Genomic DNA, 21,695 nt, shown 5'->3' on the forward strand with positions numbered 1-21,695 from the left:
CGGTTGCACTGGACAGGGACAAATAGAGGTAGGCTTTGCAGTAGAAAAAAAAAATAGTTTGAGATTTATTCACTCCCATAGCATTTAAAACCTAAAAGTACATTTCCAACGCTTTAGATACACTCCACCGTGCCGGTCTATTTTACTGGTTGAAATTGCAGCTAAAAACTACACACACACAGGCTGTGATGGCAGGCCTGAGACATGTTCAACAGGCTACGTAAGTGGGTGGCACAATCAGTGTGTCAGCCCACTAGTAGTATTTAATTTACATGCCCAGAGTACATATAATACAATTTTACTAGGGAGTTACAAGTAAATTAAATGTGTTATTTTCGTGCCAGCCATTTTTACCATGTTTAAAGGATATAGCACAAACACTTTAGTACTTGTTAGCAGTTGTAAAGTGCACAGAGTCCTAAACGTATAGACAAATGGGTTCAGAAGACAGGAGGATGAAGGCAAATAGTTTTGGCCTGATCCTGCAGAAAGGGCCAAGTCCAACAAAAACCACACCAGGAAAACCAGAAAGTAAAGGAAATGAAAAATAATATGGTCTTTAGGCAACCAATCTTATTTCCTTCAAAACTAAAAAACAGAAAAGTACAAAAAATCTGGCAGTTTTATAGTAAACCTGTAAAAACACCAACTACTCACCCAGCCAACACAAATAACCCCTTAAAAATAACAATAAAAATAACATTGTTTTTGAATATCAGACATATAATGTACTGTACAAAAAGATTAAATGAAAACATAGCTACTACATTAGGGCCTACCACACTACACATCTAGTACTAAAACTACAATCTATCACTTAACCAGTAAACTACAACACAACACTAACCTCTACTAACTATACTAACTCCAAACGTAGTCCTTCAACTGCAAAATCATGAAAAGTAATCTAAAATTAGTCCTACCTGATCCGTAAAGCAGCAACAGACATCCGCAGCAGTACAGAACCTGGAATGATCTAAAATGAGGTTGATGGACAAAAAAGTAAACATAGCAGTAAATAAATGGCTATTAAGTGCAAAAACAGCCAACAACAAGCAAACCAGATTTGCAAAATGCGAGGCTGCCATATGAGCATCCCGGCACTGGAAGAAAACTGCTTGATATGGAAGAATGCAACAGTAATACTAATCAAATGGCCATGCTTTTAAATGCCTTCTAAAAAGGTATTCATTGGCAGTGCAACCATCCCAGGCCTTGAAAGTTAAATATGTAATAGAACAGCCGGCTCTTGTTGTTAACCTAAACCTGGGGTTGTTCAGAAGAAGAGTGTCTGATGATCTCAAATTCCTCACAGACGGGTAATGGAAGAGCCTGTTGCTAAGATATTACGGGGATGAGTTATATAAGGCTTGATGGGTTAGGACAGGTGACTTATAGAAAATTTGTTTCCTAACATATCACCAATATAGATCTTTAAGATGGGGAGCTATGGGTTCTCTGTGAGGAATCGTTAAATTCAGCCTGTGTACAGCATTCTGGACTACCTGTAAATGATCTATTAGATAATTTGGTAGACCAAGATCAACATAAATTAGACAACCTATACGCAGAAAACACTGGGAAAAAAGTTTAGTAGTAATTTTTCTATTTTTGGAAAAAGATATAATAAAAAGTTTAAAATTGTAAAAATATGTACATGGAGTACAAATATAAAATGAAATGTCAAAATGTTGATTTATAAAAATGAATGTATAAATAATTGTTATAAACATGTAAAAGAGAATAAATATGTAAAAATCAATACAAATGTAATAGAGTATGTACAAAAAACTACAATGGTAAAAGTAAAGTATGATAAAAATGTGTTACAATTAATTTTAATAATACAAATACACTGCACCCTAACCTACATAGGGAAAACCTTTACACTTCAAGAAAGTTCTTTTACTATTCCCACTCCAAATGAAGCTACATTTGTAAAAGTGTGGGACATAGAAAGAGTTAGATCTATCACTCGCACTCCAATCTAAGGAATATTGGGGAAAGCTTGGGCATACTATTCCAACTCCTGCCTAACATATACTGTGGACAATTTTGGACACTGAGTGGGTTGAATTTACATTTTCCTTTCCATTCTGAGTTTAGGAAAGGTGTTGGATTAACTATTCACAGTTCAATGTAAACTTCATTGGGGAAAGTGTTGGGCATTGAAGGGGGTTGCATTTACTAACCTCACACCAATCTCAGATATATTAGGGAAAGTGTTGTAAATTGGAGTAGTTACAACTACTATTCTCACTCTAATTTAGCCTACATTGGAAAAACTCTTTGACTGTAGTGGGAGCATATTTAGTAGTTCCTCTCTAATAAAATCATACATTAAAAGGAATGTACAGCTATTATCAAATTTAGCACACATTAAAATCATTTTGCTTTTTACAAATTGTAAAATAAATAGAAAATGCTGTAAATAAATTAATAATACAACTTTTATAAATGAATATAGTAATTATAAAATTACATTAAAATTAAAATTATAAGATTTGTTGTAACATATTTGACACATTTCTATATTAATAATAATTCTATAGATTACAAATATTTCATTTTCCACAAATACCAACATTTTAATTTAGTAGCTACTTAAAAAAATTTAGCATCAACAAATTCCTACATATAACATCCACCTTCATGTTTTGAAGTTAAGATTACATCAAGGCCACCAACCTTCCCCATCTGTCCATGCCTTATTTACCTTGACAGCTAAAGAGTAGTATAATATGAAAGTAACATTTCAGGTTTTCCATTTAGATATACTACTAGGCATCTCTATGGGAAACCATTGTTGTTTTATTTTTTTGCCCCATCTCCTCCAGGTGATATCTGGCTTCATAGTTCTTTAACACTGTAAAACATTTTTGTGTTTTTCGAAATCATTCATACTATTCCTATTTGATAAAGCTTCTGTCACTTTGACCTAACAAATATATTGTGTATAAGCTTCCATTAGCTATTCCTCCATTTAAATGAGCCTACAAGACTGAATGAGGTAATGGAATAATCATGAACCTAAACCCTCTGAACAATCCCACCAAGACACACCCCTTCTCATTGGCTTCGCTGAGTCAGGTGTGGGAGTTACCTTTGTTGAGACCTGCCTTCCATTATATCTACTTCTACTGAAGATTAGTTACCATTTCTTTCTCTAATCCATAAGATTGGGAGTTAGCTCCCTAACTCACTATGTATTCATATTATTGGAGCATATGAGTCATAACAATGATTTACAAGCTTTATTGCTAAACTTTTACAAATGATAAAGGGGGCTACCTGTTCTGTTCAAAACCCATTGTCTTTTATGATTGGAGAGGGAAATATGTAGGTATTAAACAGATTCCTAGTATAGTACTCTTGATAAATGAAGGAACTATCCTTATGAGGGTAAAAACAAAACTAGATTCATCCCTCTCCACCTCCAGAATCATCACTATCTCACATTGTGCCTGTTCACATGTTTTTGCATAGATATTGCTTCAATCACAACACATGATAAGACTTTATTCGGAGTAAGCCCATCAAGGCATGAAAATATAGGATGTACACATTAAATCAGAACAGTTAAATGTATAATACCAATGATACAATACTCCATAAACTCTTCTTGTGTTGATATCATTAAAATATATTTTTATGTTTCTAAGTCTAGGGAAATATTATAAAATAGACAATCAAGTGCCAGTACAGTAGCTTCTACGTAAATAATTTAGAAAATAGTTTTACCATATTTTTTTGTTTTTAATAGGTACCTTTACTGTCACTAAAAATCATTTTGCTTAAATGCGTATATTATTTGAAAAATAATTACAAACATTATTACAAGAAGTCATTTAATAAATGATTTAAGTAAGACAAAATTAGAGACATTTAAGTAAGACACAGTTAGAGGTAAAATAAATCTCTGGAGTTGTCTTTATAGAGGCAGACTGCTTAGAGCAAAGAGTGTTCTGACACCAACGCTAGTAAAACACCCGCATTAGCATTATATTTACATTTATTTATATGCTATGTTGATATTTAAAAAATACAAACATATATTAATAAGCAAAAGGAAGGGTGAATGTAAAGTATTTTAAAGATAAGATAAAATGCATTTATTGACAAATAATTAAAGTAACTTAGTTAATATATTATGTTTAAACTAATTAATTTACTGTTTTTAATACATGTGAGAAGGTGGATTATTAGTTGGGGTGGATACTAGTCCACCACAATTAATTATGTCACTATCCTTGTTCTGGCCAGTAAAGGTTTTGAAATTTAAACCTGAGCTCAAATCTTGGTAGCCTGGTAGGCATGGCACAGAGCAGAAAGGCTTAACATTTCAAAATATGTAAAGAATTTAGATGTACCAAAACACATAAAAAATCAAAAACACAAGACAATAGAAATCCTACTTCCAATTTATATAAATGGAAACATGACACAAAAGCAACAAAAAAATGAATACTTGGAACCGGGGATATTCATTTTCTAAGTTTTAGATAGAACCAACAAATTCAAGTTGCAACTGTTCGTACTAGACTGGGACAAGGGTAAGGTTTAAGGCTCACCGTGATGAATGGCCAACCACGATGAATAGAAGCAAAAATTCCTCAGTGGTATAAGGCAGCAGGCTGAGATCAGTTGAAGAGGCCAGATAGCTGCTGGGCAAAGTCACAGTGAAGCTGCTCACTTTTAGCAGGAAAGCTTTGAGCAGAAGAAATTTAAAATTTGAGTTGAGGGAAGGTTTCTCACCAGCCAGATACTGCAGGTGTATTCACTTGATTTCTACCTCAAAATCAGTCCCTTTTGTGGACCACAGATTCCTCAAGCGGGGGAGAGCTGCAAGCTGTACACAACTTCATGAGATGGAAGCCTTCTCTGCAATGCCCACTGAAATGGATTTGGTGTTGTGGAAAAGCTCCGAACATGAGCAGCATGAATCTTTGGCCCACCGGCAATTCACCTTCTTTGGATTGACTTAGCAGGCTGATATCAGTCTTCTGTCAGTTCCCAGCTTTTAGGGTTAGGCCAGAGGAGTATACTCTGACACTTATCTAAGGGCCCCAGGACCTCACTAACCGAACTTAGGGGTCGGGTTTCATTCTAGTAGAAGCCAACAGCAGGGTCCAGGACAGGTCCAGCTGGAACTGACCAGCTGGGCTCTTCAGGAAAGTGGGCTTTTTGCAGCATTTATGTACCTGTAGTTTAACATGAGGTCAGCCATCTGACTCTTGGAGTCCACGTCTCAGTTCAGGGTACAAGTCAGAGTAGATCCAGCCCTTCGGGTTCTCCTCACAGGTCACAACAGCAGGAACAGTCCTTCTTCTGTCTTCTGGTCTAGTGGATTTCTGAAGAAGACACTGGGGGTGCCACATTTATGTCGAGTGTTAGCCTGTGGGTGGAAGAAACTTCTGGCCACTCCCTAACCAATGGGTTAAATGTTGCCAGGGCTATCCCTACCCGCCTTTGCAGCTCTTGCTATGTGTTTTTCTGTACACTATTCCACAGTGCCTTTCTGCATCTAAACCTAAGATGGTAGAACCTTTCTACCCCTCTGCAGAGCTCCCTTGTGCCACTGAAAGGTGTAGCTATGAGAATAGGCAACTCCTGACTTGTGATCACCCAAATCTGGTTGTGGGGGTAGCTCCTCTCCCATTGTGATTGATGCCTGGATGGCTATCTTTTGAAGGTAATTAAGGTCCGGGCACAATTCATATGCCCATCCTGTCAGGAGATGTCAACCGCTCTTGTTTTTTCTTCACTCTGAAAGTGACTTCACACTTTATCAAAGAGCCATTCAGCTCCTGGGTGACACTGAACATTGTCAGAAAGGCACATTTGGCCCATGCAGGTAAATGACAGATTTCTAAAAGTGCCATTTTTAAGTTAGTAGTATAAAATTGACTTGACCATTGAGTTGGATTTTAAATTACTCCTAAAATTGATACTTTTATCATTTTGCTAGGTATTGCCAAATTGAAGTTAAGTATTATATGGAGTTTTAATGTTTTCCTATGAGAGAGACAGCCTTACTACAGTGAAAAACAACTTTGGAGGATTTTTAATGACAAGGCATATAAAACATAGAATATACATTTCATGCTTTTTAAATACCAATGGTCCAGCGTTCTGGGCATTCAGAGCTTACATTAGGGGTGACATATGTATTAAAAAGAAAGCATTAGGTCTGGCAAAAGGATTTTTCTGCCAGGTTAAACAGGGAGTTTTAAACCTGCCTACAAATGCTGCAGGGGCAGGCCTGGAGACATGCTTTGCATTGTTCTTTTTAGTGGTGTCAGAATATAAGTTGTAGTCCACTGAGTATAACTTGTGTGCCATATACTAAGGACCTATAGATACGTAAAATATGTGAATCAGAAGTCTAGTGAATTTTGACATGTTGTAGGGGCCTGGTTGGCAGTGTCCTAATGTATAGAGAGATGACCATACCAAAAGAGGAATTTTCCTACAACAGATAACATACATGATAATAACACATTAATGTATAACTATAACTATAATAATTACTTTAATTGATGTTAATTTAATTTAAAACAAAGAAATAACAATTAAATATGCTAAATATAATGAGTTTTAGCATTTAAACGTATGTTAGTTTACAATGTAGTTATTAGTATATACAATTACATACATATATACTTCCATATTGACATATATAAATGTGTGTGTATAGATATCTGTCTATATATATTTAAATATAAAAATATACATTTAAAATAAATTAGAAAAGTTTTTAAATAATACTTACCTACCTACCTGTGAAGAAAAGGTAGTCCCAAGAAGAAATTATGCAACATAAAGGCACCCAACTTCTGATGCATTGGTTGCAATGTAGTGACATATCTTTGAAGAAAGGGGTCTTTGAGCACTAACTAATGAGGATCCACTGTTACAACAGTGGAACCCAAGTAATCCAATGGTAGGTGATAACATTTCTACAGGAATTGCAGAATGTAGAACCTCAAGTGTCATCCAAAAGGGTTGGGAAAATATTTTTCATAAAATATACATCCGACATTGTTGTCCAGTAACTTTAAACTGGTCAAACTCAAAATCCTGCATAGAACATACTTTACAAAGGCCCAACTCTTTGCCATGAATAGATGCCTTTCTGATAGGTGTTTGAGGGGCTGCTTAGTACAGGGCTCACTGACTCACAAGATATTGGAGTGTCCTAGGATGAGGCCCTTCTGGGCAGGCGTGCCTAATAGGTTATCCAGCATTATTGACACCACTCTAGACCTCACACCAAAACTCATCATGTTAGGCATTTGGAGTGGACAATAATTAGACAAATATATGCAATTTTTCTGTGATGTAGCCTTAATGGTGGCTAGACTGGGTGTGATCCAATAATGGAACAATGCAGGAGCTCCTGGACATGGAGGATTGGGAATGCAACATGGACTGGTGTCTAACAGCGAAGAAGAAATGTATACGGTCTGGGGCTGTACTAAAAGGTTTGAAACGATCTGGGGAGCGTACAGAGTCCAGTGTGAAGGCATGAGCTGAGACAGGGTGGGGGCTAAGTTGAAAGGTCACATCGGTGGTCTACAGGGTGTTGTTTACCCTAGGAAAAAAACAGTCTTTGAGGGGCTGGGTGAACAGCTACTGATCTGTGCAGTGCTACCAAGGAACTCAGACTAGAGGCCATTATGAACTTTTGGAAGGATTGTTCTTACTGGGCTGTCACATGTCGCCTAAAAGGGGTGTGGGGATTGGGAGGGAGGGAACATGTTTGAAGGTATTTTTGGTTTGTTGGAATTTTTTTTGAAACTCAAAAAACATTTAAAAAAACTTTGTTGGCCAGTAAATTGAAATATCTATATGGATAGCACACAATGTTCTAGAGAAAAAAAGAGATCTCATTCCTGCAAATCGAATTGCATCACCACCAACCTACTGGAACCTGACGACCAACCTACTGGAACCTGATGCTGTGCCCACTCAATGGGCCTTATGCACTTTTGGTGTAAGTTTAGTATTCTTTTGCTATTCACAAACTTCAAATTTAGTTTTACGTGTAGTACCTTTACGACTGTTGAGAAATCAGCACATTAAAAGATAGAACAGTCTCTGGAGTCGTAAAAATGCTACATGTAAAACTACACTCATAGTTCGTGAAGAGCAAATATATTGTTAACTTACACCAAAAGTGTAAGTTTACCTTTGTGAATAAGGCCCTTCGAGGCTGATTCACAAAGACATGTAAGGGTGTGCCAAAGATTTTTTCTGTAGTGCTATTTCCTTTGCTCAGAAATTTTAAGAACCAGTCCCAAGGTTTTTCAGACAAATGATATGGCTTTTCCAGTCCAAGCTTCAAAAATCCGAAACTCCCTTCCTATAAAACTAAGGTAAAGGTGGATGATCCAACCTATTCCCAACAGATGTTGAACTGAATTTGAAGGGCTGCTGATAGAGCAATGTGGCTATTTTGTAATCTTTGTCTTAGTGCCATGAAACCCCTGGATTATGTAGGCCGTGCCTCAACAATTTATAATAAGAAGTCACACCTTTCGTGAGACTATAGACTATGGTGGATGTTGGACCTGGCCCTTTTACAGGGTCATTCCCCATACTTTTTTTTCTTTTTGCCTCCTTATTTTTCTGACCTTTGTTGGCTGACGTTTTTACTCTGAGCACTTTTTCACTGCTAACCAGTGCTAAAGTGCATGTGCTCTCCCTTACAAATTTGGTATGATTGGATTATACCTAATTGGCATATTTAATTTGCCTATAAGTCCCTTGTAAAGTGATATCCCTACACACAAGACCTGTAAATAAATGCTTCTAGTGGTCCTGCAGCACTGCTTGTGCCACCCACTAAAGTAGCCTGTCAAACCTATCTAAGGCCTTCTAGCGCAGAGCCTGTGTGCACAGTTTCCTGCCACAGGGACCTGGCATCTAACTTTACTTGCCAGACCAAAAACTCCCCTTTTACTACATGTAAGTCACCCCTAAGGTACGTCCTAGCTAGCCCTTTGGGCAGGGTGCCATGTATGTAGAAGGCAGGACATGTGCCATGTTGTGTGGCCTGTCCTGGTAGTGAGAAACAGCCTAACTTGGTTTCTCACTGCTGTGAGTGCTGCCTCCTTCATAGGATTGCATTGGAAATGCCCTGCCTTATCTGTACAGGGTGTTGTCTGATTTATGAGGGGTAGCGTAGGCATGTTTGGTATGGTTGTGATAGTGGTAAGAAATGCCGCTTACTGGTGTAGGTTTTATTTTTATTACTATCACAGAAATGCCACTTCTAGAAACTTAGGACTTTGGTGTTTTGCAACTTGCCTCTAATCCACGTCTGGGCAGACTGACAGTTGGGGCTTTGTGTATACTTCTCAGACAGCCTGAACACAGGGAGGGTGGAGGCTTCACAGAGGTGCATCTGCATATTGTAAAGCCTTCCTGGGCTGAGAAAAGGGAGAGGCGGGGCACACCTGCATTTGTAAGGGCTGTGCCCTGGCCTCACACAATAGGGTCGTTAACCCCCCACTGATGTTTGGAGCCTGTGCTGAAAGGAGAGAGGGGGCACTCCCAGAACCAGTTGTAACTCTCCCTGACCACTGCCTATTCTTAAAAAATGAAAAGAAAACTTTTAATGTTTCATTTTTAAACGCATTCCCGTTTTCCTTTAAAGAAAACGGGCTGCATTTAAAAAAAAGAAGATTGCTTTATTGAAAAGCAATCACAGACATGGTGATCTGCTGAGCCCAGCAGGCCACCATCCCTGTGAATATAGCCATTTGCAATGGCTCGCAAATTGCGACCTACCTCATGAATATTAATGAGGTAGGTCCCTATGCAAGCCCTTGCAGTATGAAACTCCTGGAGTTTCATATATTCCAATAGCGATTACTTAATTGCGATTCACAAAAAAATCGCAATTAGGTAATCGCTATTGGATATAATTATACATCTGGGCCTATAACCCTTATTCAAAACCCTTAGAGCCAGATGTAGGTAGCCTTTTGCGCCTCGCAAACGGCGAAAAATGCCGTTTGTGAGGCACAAAAGGCCTCACGCGATGCAGAAACACATTTTGCGAGTCGGTACCGACTCGCAAAATGTGTTTCCGACTCACAAATAGGAAGGGGTGTTCCCTTCCTATTTGCAATTCGCACCGCGATGTAGAGTTGATTTCTGACCGTGAAAACGGTCGCAAATCAACTCGCAGTTACCATCCACTTGAAGTGGATGGTAACTCATTCGCAAATGGGAAGGGGTACCCATGGGACCCCTTCCCCTTTGTGAAAGCTCACAAAATTATTTTTTCAGAGCAGGCAGTGGTCCTATGGACCATTGCCTACTCTGAAAAAAAACGAAACAAAAAGGTTTCGGTATTTTTTCTATTTGCAGCTCGTTTTCCTTTAAGGAAAACGGGCTGCAAAGAGAAAAAAAAAACTGCTTTATTTAAAAGCAGTCACGGACATGGTGGTCTGCTGTCTCCAGCAGGCCACCATCCCCGTGAGTGCCTTGAATCGCTATGGGGTCGCAAACTGCAACCCACCTCATAAATATTTACGAGGTGGGTCTTTGCAACCCCATAGCGAGTCACAGAAGGTGTCTGAGACACCTTTCTGCATCGCAAATTGCGAGTTGCAATTTGCGAGTCGCTATGACTCGCAAATTGCAAGTCGCACATTTTTGACTTACCTACATCTGGCCCTTACTTCTGTATCTTATAGTATATGACAATCGTGATTTCAAATGCTTTATGGAATACCATACTAAACTTTCAAGCTTGACCTTGAAAAGCCTGGCATGCTCGCTACAATATTAACTACTTAAAGAGTACTAATGATGAATTCATTTTTGCAGAAAGGCACTTCTTGAGCTGACCTTCCAAAGATTAATTATTGAAGCTGCACAATTTGAGGCAAGATTTTGGCCAGCCACCAGCAGTTATAGCCAACAGGTAGTTTGAAAGGAATGTAATTGGTCATTTAATTGGCAGACATGTACGTGGCAATGCATTTGAAATACAATTAGTAAAAACATTTACACGGAGAATAATTCATACATGACATTGTCAATACTTTAAGTGAGTGGACAAGCCATTTCATAGAGTTGTCCTTCATCTTTTTACCATTGGAAGTGAGACTCTTGAATTAGTTTTAACTCCTGCATTCTTCAGGAAATTTCATAACCTCATTCTGTTCAGTGATCCTGTTCTTCTCTTGCTTTTCAGTTGTGTTTTTTCTTACTTTCTTGCCATCACTTGGCCCTATAAAAGATGAAGATTTGTATCTCTGCCTGAACATACATTTTCTATTTACCTCCCAACATTCCCAGGCATAAGGCTGGAAAGCTGCACCAGGCACAGAATTCCAGGAGTATTTTTGAGAAAGTCATGTGACACATTCTCTGGGCTCCTATTCCTGCTGTACGGAAATCTACCTAGCATAGAATTTGCACGGGGAAATAGAGCACACTCTGCAAATGCACTTTTTCTTTCTTTTGTTCTCTGCAGGGACTATGCTTTCCCCCATAGGAAAAAACCTTTCACCAAAACCCCCTCATGTGATCTATTATTCCCCATTCTGGAAGGGGAGTCCATTGCTGGAGTAACTTTCTGCCAATTCAACGGTGTGAAGGGATCGGATTTCAGTTTGTTAATGCTCACAAATGTAGGTTTGTTGGTGTTCACAAACTTACAAGGTAAATCATGCCCTGGAATGGCCACTTACCACCCCTTAGTACGATTTGTAACTGTGGATTTACACATATGGCAGAGAAATCCTCAATAGTAAATATATTCACACCTGAAAGGAATCCTTTTGTGATTCCATGGCAGGCATTCATGAGGTATTTTCTGCCTTAAACTCATATACAATGGCCGAAAATACCTTTGTGAATAGGTCTCCCTGTATTTAAAATGCAATGTACATGGTATGCTTTTGTAGATGGCTGGATGGTGTAACTTGAGCTATCTAGGTCATATATATAACTTAAAGGCTGTAAAAAGCATTGTGTTGTGTGCTGCTTATGAGCACATCCATCCAAGAATGCAAAAAACAATTTTCCTAAACTGGAAAAAATGGCTACTTACAAATCAGGATTTTGCGAGCTAGAACTGCCTTATATCCACAAATAATTGAATGAGGCACTTACTCAGGGTCACATTTGATCACGATATACAACTAAATTAATGGCAGCCAAAAACAAACATCACACATGGTCAAAGTAACCAACTTTATATTGAAAGGATATTACAAGTTACCAAATATTTTTGTGAACGTACAGAGACATTATGCTGATGGCCGACAGTTATTTATAAAGCAATGGAGCACTTCGGTGACTTCGAATATCATTTTCACATATGGTGTATAATATTTGATGTCTTAAAATATGTGGTCACACCATTATCCTTCCTTCAACCGTCGTTTAAATACATGGTCTGTATTTCCTTCAAAATAAGCTTATTACTTGTGAGTAAAATAAACCAGAATTCTAGTCTGTCAAATACACATACAAATGTGCACCTTGTTTTTGGTCTACATGAAGTCACTTACAAAGATGGCAACATTCGGGTAGAATAATTCCAGCATTCTTGTAAAGGACTCCAGTAATCCATTACCACCAAACCTACCATTGTTGTATGCCTAATGGGTAATGACCTAATTGTAAAGTAGGATAACCCTTAATGCAAATATCTTCGAATTTCTTCCCTTCAATCAAATATGAAATGTCCTATTTAATAAATAAATTAACCGCCCCTTTACTTTATTGAAAACCTTTTCTGAAGGCTAAAGTAGATTATAACACAAGTGAAAACTGATCCCCCTATACACTAGCCCTGTAGTGATGACAATAATAGTAATAATAATGATGATAATAATAATAATAATAATAATAATAATAATAATAATAACTTTGAGACCAATTCAGAATATAATTTATGAGTATGGGATATAGGACTATAGAAGTACTTTTTTCCACAGATACTTTATACAATTTTCAAGTTACATGACGTTTGTAGCAAATTGGCCAGGTTTCAACCCACCCTAAGTGGGAAGGGCATGCCCAGACTTGGGACCCGTGCTTGCTTTGTCAACGGATTCAAGCTAGCCAAGATGATGAGGGGTGATACCCCAAAACTGGCCACAGGATGCTTGTTTTCCACTCCAGGGAGGACCAGGCCTGGTAGTTCGGGATGGACTGTTCCCATGGGGGGAAGGGTCAAGACTGATTGGCATATGACTCAGTCCAAAGTGGAATGTCATGGCAAGCAAAAAATGACGGATGCATGCTCAGATCTGTGAATGAGTGTGTGGTTTAACACTGTTCAGCATGCCATTCATCCTCTGTTCTTTTTGTATTGGGTGGCCTAAGTGGGAAGGGTATGTCCAGACGTGGGACCTGTGCTCGCTATGCCACGGATTCCAACTAGCCTGGTTGATGAGTGGAGATACCCCGAAACAGGTCACATGATGCACGCTTTCCAGCCCAGGGAGGACTTGGCCTGGAAGTTCGGGCTGAACTGTTCCCATGGGAAGCAAAGTCAAGACTGATTTGCATATGGCTGGGTTTAAACTCAAACAGCATGGTGAACAAATAAATGATGGATTTAGGCTCAGATCTGTGACTGGGGGTAAATATTTGACACTGATCAGCATTCCCTCCATCATCTGTTCTTTTTGGGTTTCAACCATAAGCATAAACAAATGTAATTGGCCAACATATAGAACAAGAGGTCTAAAGAACCCCCACTATTCACCCCGTCATTCCCCTCTTAATGGTTGCTCAGAGGACATGAATGTACGGTGTAAAAGACATCAGTATCACAATGATACATCAAATTTTGCTTTCAACAAATAGGCATCAAACGGACGTTTGACCTTTCCATTTAAACTGTTAGCATAGGTGACCTCAATGATTTAGGACAATAAAGGTCGCCCACTGTCCACTAAATAATCCACCAGGACTTGCCATTGACCATCACACTTATGTTCTATCTCATTAAGCCCATGTCAGCTTCTCCATGGCGAGAAAAGTCAATAGCTTACCTGCCACAGTGCTTTGCAGCCAGAAGTATATTGGGATTAATTCTCCAATACCCTTGGTTGTTATGTTCATATTCTGTGGGTTTAAAGTCAAGGATAGTAATTGTTGGTCAGACCGTGTCAAAACACTCCCCTAAGATGACTGCAAATCTAACCTAGGTCATGACCACCACACATGCAGGAAGTTTCCTTTGCCACACCACCTTGAACAGAGCCTATCCATTGTCCATATATTTGCTTTATTCTGACAGGTGTTACATTCCACAACACTAGGAGCTTATACATCTATTCCTTTTTTTGCACAGTTTTACAAAGGGAATGAATACTGATCCAGAGATTTTGCCTCATGGGAATAAGGTTTTCCAGGGCCTGAGACCAACATTTCATGGATGTACAGTCCGCATCCAGGTCCACCTCCAATAGAAGACATAAATGTTGGAGATAGGAACTTTAGGGTTTGCGTAAGTAATAGAACATTTCTCCCATCCCGTTAGTGGTCTAGTATCTGTCTCTTTATTCTCAAATGATAGGGCCCTGAGACACAGCTGAAAGTGGTGCATACAGTCTGTTTCCAGGACCCCAAAGTCTTATTTACATTGATTGCATTCCTCAATAATTCCCCCTTGAAGTAGGTCATGCAACATCCTACAGCCACTCTCTGCTCACTGTAAACACTCCTCCTTTACAGTGCCTGGGGAAAATCCACATTCCCCTGCAAATGGAATGTGAAAATGGTGAGCCTTTGTTTTCTGGTGATGGAGTCGCAGGCTTCTAAAGTCAATTTATGAATCTCAGAATAGTATCAAACTGATTGTCTTTCATATTTAAGGAGCCATAGTATAGCCCAGTGGTTCAGCCCGCCACTGCTGCATCCATATGAACCCAATGACGCTAGGTTTGATATCATGACCATGTAAAGAGAATTCTGAGCTGGGCCACGTGGTAGTATTTTTTATATCATGAAGACACAGTCACTCACCTGAACATCCTGGAAGCTATCACAGATTCCCTGAAAAGTTGTGCTGCTGTTCCACATTGGAAACAAATGATGTATAGATGGCAGTAGAGCCTTCAAATCATTTTTTATAGCGTTAAGCAGACAGGTATAATGTGCTGCATAAAGTAGCAGATGCTGCAGAGTGATATACACACCCAAGTGATTGAGCTCTTTATTTGTGGCCCACCGTAAAGGGAGCATGGATGTTAGCCTATTTCTAAACTCTGGGAACATACACACAGTGAGCATTTCTGATATATCCAGATTTCCCTTGAACCGCGACACCCTTTGAAAGATTGCCAGGATTGTCATCACCTTAGCGATATGAGGTGTTGTGTATCTGTCAATATGCGGAGGATGTTGTCAGTGAATAAGTGTATTATGTGCTGTTCATCCCCAAAAGGAATACCCACTACATCCACATGACTTCCAAAGGTAGTCACTAGTGGTTCAACAACAAGCACAAGTAACAATGGGGACAGTGGGTATCTCTGTCACCTTCCCCTAAAAAGGGGAATCTCTCCAGACCTTTCCTCTTGACAAGGACCCATGCCATTGGGAATATGTAACTGTCTGCTACCAAGACTATAGGCCTCATTACGAATATGGTGGTCTTTTTGGAAGACCGCTGCAGTGGCGGCCTCCAAAAGACCGCCATGTTGTCGGTCATCTGTCCGCCATATTAAGAGTAACACACTGGAGACCGGCACCAAAGAGCCACAAATCCAACACCGCCAGGACACAGGTGGGTGGGAAAGAGGAAGTTCCAGCACTGCCATCCCAACAACTTACCACCCACCAGATTACGAGCCACAAATCACCACAGTGGTTCTACCATGGTGGAAAACCATTGGTGGTGCGAACTGCTGCACACAATAACTCAGACAAAAACAGACAGAACACAACACCACACCTGACACACATACACACAGCAGACACACCTACTCACTGCACTATATAACACCTCCCACACACAGCCCACAATCCTTTGCAACTCAAACAACAATCGCATACACCAAGAGCAGGCAAAAATTGACAGACACCACCTTTACACTATAGGTACACATATACATCTTACTCAGCACACACCATACAACTACACGAACAACACAATACACACATAACAAATACACACCAACACCAAAACCAATCATCACTTAAAACTAAATGCCCCCACCCCACCAAGCACCCTACACTGCAGCCTTGCACACACAACACCCACCCACAATACAACCATGTCCCGACAAAAGCACCCAAACTTCACAGACGATGAGTTGAGGGTCATGGTCAATGAAATTGTCAGGGTAGAGCCACAACTGTTTGGCGCACAGGTCCAGCAAAAACCTCTATTGCTCCATTGCCAGGAAAATAGGCAACCATCCAAGCACAAGGGAAGACATCAGTAAGAGGTGGAATGACCTATGGTGGAAGGTGTGTTCCATGACATTATGCCACCAGATTGCTGTGCAGAGGACTGGATGTGGCCCCCCACCTCCACCAGCAGAGTTCACATCATGGTAGGAGAAAGTCTTGGACATACTGTACCCAGAGGGCCTTACTGGAATACCCGGATGACTGGACTTTGGTAACTACCACTCCCTGGCACACATAGCATGCTTTCACACCACCCAAATACTCCCCAATTCCCTGTATGTCACACTATACCTCCCACATAATCACCTAATGCCCCTCTCCTACATGCCACACCACCACCCAGCCCTCTGGCAAGTGCACGGATAGCAGTGCCAACAACAGTGACTATGACTCCCCCAATGCACCAGCCCATCTATACCAAAACCTGCAATGTTCACTTCGCAGCACATCTCTTGCATGTACGGCTATTACACTAACTACACCAACTGGATGCTTCGACTGAGGACCACAACATGGCAATAATAGCAATGCAATAGCACAACACAATGGCAAACAAGGCCAAACATAGCCACAGGACTGGCACCAAGCCTAATGGCCACTTATTCAGATCAACAGCCCTGAAATGGACTGATCATGGGCTAGAAAGTAAGAAGGTAAACCCCATGCACCAAATGCACAGACAGGACAAGCTCCCATGCATGCACACCTCCCACTTGGACACCATGCTGCAATGTACAGCCATCCCCACTCACATCTAGCAAGCCTGATTTGCCACGAGCAAACAGGGCACACCTGTAATTCAAACCATCAAACAGGACCTGAATCTACCCACACAGCAAAAGTTACCTAGACTGATTGACACCTGCCTCAATGGAGCATGGCACACATGTCACAATCCACTATCCACAAACAATGTTTACAGTGTTGCATCTGTCATTGCTATTGATGGGAATCGTGTCATGCCACTTTACGCATCAGACAAAGAGATAACCAATCACATGTCCACCATTTGACTCTCTTTCTCTCCCTCCCTGCCACTGCCACAATGGAGGATTCCAGAAACAGCCAGCCCGCCTCAGGATGAAAGCCCCAGTGAGGACAATGCCTCTGGATGTCTCGACATTGACAACTTACCTGGCCCATCTGGGGAACCTGGTCAGTCCACCACTCCCTGCCTCACCCTGCCCACATCAACCTTCCTTCCCGCCTGTAGCAGCAACATCACAGCCAACCCTTCATCCCCAAACCTGTGTCCCAAGGACAGTTCAATCAATAGTGAGTCACACAGTACAGGGACCTGAGTCGATCTCTCATACTTAAGACAATGAAGGTCCTTGTGACACTGGGAGTGGGCACACTGTGCCAGGATCACAAGCACATGGGGGCACGGGGCATGGGAGGGAACCTGTGGGCCACAGGACGGGGCACTCAAGGGAGTCAACTGACCAGCAAACCATCTCCCAAGACCTGGGAGCATACCAAGAATCCTGGGAAAGGATGGCCTAGATAATTACCTTGTTAGGGGAGAACCAATGACTACAGAGGGAATATCACCAGGAGGCCATGCAGCAGTGGCAAGCCTACAATGCCACCATGGCCTCCATTGCAGGGGTGCTCAGGGACATTAACACTACCCTGCATGCTTCCTTCACCCACCAGCAGTCCACTTCCACTAGCCACATCAAATCTGAGCCTTCCGCATCTGCTGCAGCTAGTGGAATGGAGGCCCTGCCAGGGGAATGACAGGCCTCTGGCACCCCTTCTTCTGTAGCTGATGATGTCCCCCCTCCAAACGTGGACGTCCATCCAGAAATCTGGCAGGAACAGATGCCAAGACCCACCCCACTGCAGGGAAGTTCATCTCTCCTGATTTCTCTCCCTTGAATGCCACTGAGACACCCTGTTCACTATTCAATGATGTTACTCCATTTTCCTATGGTCCTTGGACACTGGACCTGTGCTACCTACAGCTGTGCCACCTGCTCTGATGATTCCTATTACCATGACCCCACTCATCTCCTGTTTGTCACTGTATGCACCATGTATTGTTTTCTCACATTTCCCCTGTATGCCCAATAAACACTATTGACCACAGGAACAGCATATGTGTCTTTATTTGAACATATGCAAATGTTTTGTCTACAAAATGTTTTGTGGGTTTGGCCCCCTAAATCAACAGGCATTGTAATGGACAGCAGAAGGAGGCATCCTCTGCAAGCGAAACAGTGCAACAGATATGTCCCAGAGCAAATGTAAGGTAATCACTATTCCAGGCACACACTACAGAATATTCACTCATCCAACCTGCAAAAGAGACCATGACAGAGAGTTACATCCGGGTTAAAGGCATGGTGCCACACAAAGCACATATGCAGTACATAGTTGTCCAGCCAGGTGTGGATTGTCAATAAAACAGGGCACAACAGATGACATTTCTACATCCCCAGTCACAGGAAATACATGACAATGTAGCTGCCATCTGTCATGAGCAAAACTCTATTCTGTGAACAGTTACCAACAGCTAATGGGCATGAATTAATCAAACAATAGGTAGCAGAGGCATTGATTGACATAACACAGTCCGTGGGTGAATTACATGAGAACAGGAGAATGCAGGACACATAGCTCAATGCAGGTCTGTCCATAGGAGATGTGAATCTAGCAACCTGCAGTGAGTACACATGGAAGATAAGATACATGTGAGCTCTTGACGTTACATTCAAGCAGTCGCCTCCCTTAATGCCCACAGAGGGATAGGAACACATTACAACACCACTGATGATTCTAATCAGGAGGAGCATTGTCACCAATCAATGTGGGTATAAGTCAGTTGCAAATACACAGTCAGCATACCTGTGTGTCACTGGACGTTCTTATTGATGAGCTCAGTCCTAGAGTCATCTGCACTATCCTCATCTGCCTCCTCATCACTTTCCATGTCTGCATCACCAGCCACATGTCCAGCTGCCTCTTCATCGTCAGCTAGCAATGGTATCTGATGTCTCAGAGCAAGATTGTGGAGCATGCAGCAGGCATCTATGATCTGGCATACCGTTTGAGGAGTGTAGAGGAGGGCACCTGCAGAGATGTCAAGGCACCTGAACCTGGCTTACAGAAGGTCAAATGTCCTTTCAATTACATGCCTTGTCCTGCCTTAGGCCTCATTGAAACGGAGTTCTACTTCTGTGACAGGGTACCTCACTGGTGTCAACAGCCAGGGAAGCTTAGGATAGCCAGAGTCAACTCTGTGCATAAAGATCTTTTACAATACAGGTACAGCCACAGGGAAGTATGTGAGGACAGGTGCCATAACACAGACACACATCCAAATGCATACATACCAATGAGTCAAGCCCTCTCTGCGTGTAGTTGTGCCATCATGTGTGGGATATTGCTGTTCCGCAGAATGTAGGAGTAATGACAGAGCCTGAAAACTTGGCTGTCACCAGTGCGATGTACTGGTCTGCCAAACACACCACCTGAACATTGATCAAGTGGTAGTTCTTCCTGCTCCAATACACCTCTTCATTGGCACTGGGAGGAACCAAGGCTAAATGGGTGCCATCTTGGCCCTTATCACATGAGGGATGTGTCCCATATCATAGAAGTCTGCCAAATCTCCATGTTGAGGGATCCTGATGTAGCTGTCCAGGTGTTTCAATGAAGCACATAGTACATCCTTCAACACAAGACTGAACATGGGCTGTGACATCCCTGCTGTCAAGTCCACTGCATTTTGAAATGACCCAGTGGCAAGAAAGTGTAGCACTGACCGGACTTGTTCTGTGGGAGGGATAGGGGTTCCATATGGCAGGCAATAGATCAGGCTTTAACTGGGCAGATAGATCCATGATGGTCTGACGATTCAGAAGATAGGTCTGGAGGTTATGCCTGTCCTCTTTGGTTGCAAGGTCAACTAGTGGTCGGTTCACTGGGGCATGTCTCATTCTCCTCATGGCAGGGTATATAGTGTAGAGAGTAGAAAATGTACTAAGTTATAAGTACTTCACACATGTAAGCAAAACATGTCATCCTCGCAAACACGTAACACTGTAGACATGCGTTGCACTGCTCACACATGCCTTTATGTGCAAGCTGAAGTGTCACTGTTACATGCATGTCACATGGAATAGCTAAACTATGATGGAACAACATAGGCCTACTCTGCAGTTTGGACATAAATGTGTATGACACACTTATTTAGGGACTGCAAGGCCAGATATGTGCATAAATTGGCAGCCGCCTGGCCTGCTGCACAGGAGAGTTGAAATTAACCTAAGTCACTGGCGTATGTCGTCATGGCAGTAGGTGGTCGCAACGCTGTGCAACTTCTCATTGGTTAACATTGCTGCATATGGGAGATTGTGGCCAATGGCAAATCACCTGCTGCGATGACGGTCCTGTACACGGTAGCCGTGACCACCATTTTCTGCCTCCTTGTTCACTTGACTCTGGATACTCTTGCAAGCAAGACCTGTTCACACTCTGGGAGCCATCATGTCACGTCCTGCAGGTGATAGAGCCCCAGCCTCCACCCCAGAAGGGCTGGTGAAGATCCTGGAAGGGGTCCTACCCCTGTATGGACAGCTCTATGGGGTACCAAAGGAACAGGTGAGCCTAATGCCATAGTCATGTATGATAGGGGTCTGTGATGGCGTAAGGGGTAAGTGTATTGGGGAAGGAGTACATGCATACAGGGGGCAAGGAGTTGAGACGTGTGAGCTGGGAGGAAGGGCATGTGTGGGTACTTGGTGAGTCAGGTGTGTATTGTCCATTGCTGTTGGTATGGGACATGTATACCTGACTTCCTCCTTCTGTCTGTGTCATCCACGTAGGTGGATGCCCATCAGAAGAATGGGATTTAGTGTGCCATTGCCAAAGAAAGTGCGGACCCTGGGGGTCCACAGCCGGCCGAGCACCTACTGCAGAAAGTGGTGGGAGGACCTAAGACGATGGGCCCAGAAGACCACGGAGGCCCAGCTAGGGATGTCCTCCCAACAAGGGAGGAGTGCCCATCTTACCCTGAACCCCCTAACGGCCCGCATTTTAGCAGTGGCTAGGTCTTTGAGGGCAGTACAGCAGCCACAAGGGGGTGAGTACTGACTGTATCCTGGCACTTAACTGGGCTTAATAGGGATAATGTGCCTCACTGGAGGCAAAGTGACATTGTTCTAGGGGCATCCTGTGTATTGTCCAATAGGGTGTTATGCACCCTGCCTGAGTATAAATAGTAGCTGTGATGGCATGCTTCGCTGTCAGTGGTTGTAAATCTCCTGATTCTAGAGCTCTCCATTTCT

The sequence above is a fragment of the Pleurodeles waltl genome, chromosome 8 (assembly GCF_031143425.1).
Source record: "Pleurodeles waltl isolate 20211129_DDA chromosome 8, aPleWal1.hap1.20221129, whole genome shotgun sequence".
In the NCBI taxonomy this organism is placed as follows: Eukaryota; Metazoa; Chordata; class Amphibia; order Caudata; family Salamandridae; genus Pleurodeles; species Pleurodeles waltl.